The sequence below is a fragment of the Cupressus sempervirens genome, chromosome 11, assembly GCF_028749045.1.
Source record: "Cupressus sempervirens isolate cs-2001-9-10 chromosome 11, ASM2874904v1, whole genome shotgun sequence".
In the NCBI taxonomy this organism is placed as follows: Eukaryota; Viridiplantae; Streptophyta; class Pinopsida; order Cupressales; family Cupressaceae; genus Cupressus; species Cupressus sempervirens.
Genome location: NC_143128.1, coordinates 754,847,902 through 754,849,583, shown reverse-complemented (window position 1 = coordinate 754,849,583; position 1,682 = coordinate 754,847,902).

The window sequence follows — 1,682 nt, the reverse complement described above, 5'->3', positions numbered from 1 at the left end:
TAGAAAATGGGCTCGTAAAAATCACTAAGAAGATTGTTCATAGAGTGACATGGTATGCAACCCTAGATTGGCCAAAGACCATGAGAAGTGAAGAAAAGGAAATAATTGAAAAGAGAATAGGGGCTGTGTGGAATAAAAGAGGAATGACAATTGATACTATCGCAGATCCTCTGATAGCTTTTGTAGTAAGGGTTATAGCACACAAGTTTTATTAATCTAGCAGATTAAACAATGTGCCATGCATTACAGTTGATATGGGTTATAAAATAGTGAAGAAGGATCATACTTATGATCTTGCCAAGTTACAGTTGCAATAATTGATTGAGAATTTGGGAGCTATAAGGAAGACCAAAAGTGCACAATGTAAATTCGGATCTATTCTTGTATGTATTTTCTTATATGTGCATAATACATTTCCTACATTTGGTAAGTTGCATGGAAGGTGAACAGACCTATTACTGTTCAAATAGGTGAATTTATTGAGCAACTAGGTGATAACTTTGAATCTATCATGACAAGTTATTTTGAATATTTCAAGCAATCTATGAAGAAAAGGCTGAGGATACTAGTTTCACTAGTGGAGAAACATTTTCATGATGTTTGCTTCCTAGTTGATATTGATTTCACATATGTTCAAGCAGAAATTTCCAGGGTGAGATTGCTAAGGCCATTAGGATATGAAATAAATGTTGATGAGGCCTCTATAACAATCACAACATTACTTACAGAAGAAGTGGATAAAGAATCCACAACATTTGGAAATTATGACTTGGCCAAATCAAAGATCAGTATGGAGTTGAAAACTACTTCAGTGATCAAAAAGAAGAACACACCAGTAAAGAAATTGAAAGAAAGATTTGGTGAAGGAGTCAAGAAAGTAGAAGAGGAAGATGATGATGAAGAAGAGGAAACACAAGCTCAAGCACCATTGACATTGACACAAGGTCAGGGAGAAGACTAACAAGAAGATAAAGTAGAAACTGCAGAAGGTTTCAAGGAAGAAGAAGTTGGTAAAGCACCTATAGCTACTGAGAAAAAGAGGAAAGAAAAGAAACAAGTAGTGAACAAACCAAAGAAGGTTGCTAAGCCTAATCAGCCCAAATCTAAAACACCTACCACAAGGGCTAGCATAGAGTCACTGCATAAAAGGCTAAAGAAGTAGCCAAGCCTAAGGAGAAAGAAGTTGAAGCATAGAAGAGATCAAATAGGAAGTATGTTGCTCAAGTTAAATCTAATGAAGAGAAGACTGAATTGGATGACAACAGCTAATTTCAAGTGGTAACTCATAGTCCATCTTTAGATTTACACAATTTATGTGAGAACATTAGGAACAATGTTGATTTATTAGGTTTCTCTCCATTGAGCTTGACAATCTTGAGAAGATTGAAAAGAACCAAGTAGAAGAGGTAGTATATGCCATGATGGCTATATTCAAAAAGACTCCTCTAGAACTTGCCAACTCCATACCTAAAATTTTATATGATAGAGTTGAGCAAAATGGCATTACTGTTTAGACACTAAAAGATAAATTAGGGAGACACCCTTGCTCAAGTTATGCCAGAACTTAGTAATGCTGAAATGTCAAAAGCCATGAAGAAGTATGTTGTAAGATTTGTGCCAAAATATAGGGCATTCAATATATTACAAACAACATAGAGGATGTTGTATAGAAGTCCAAGAAA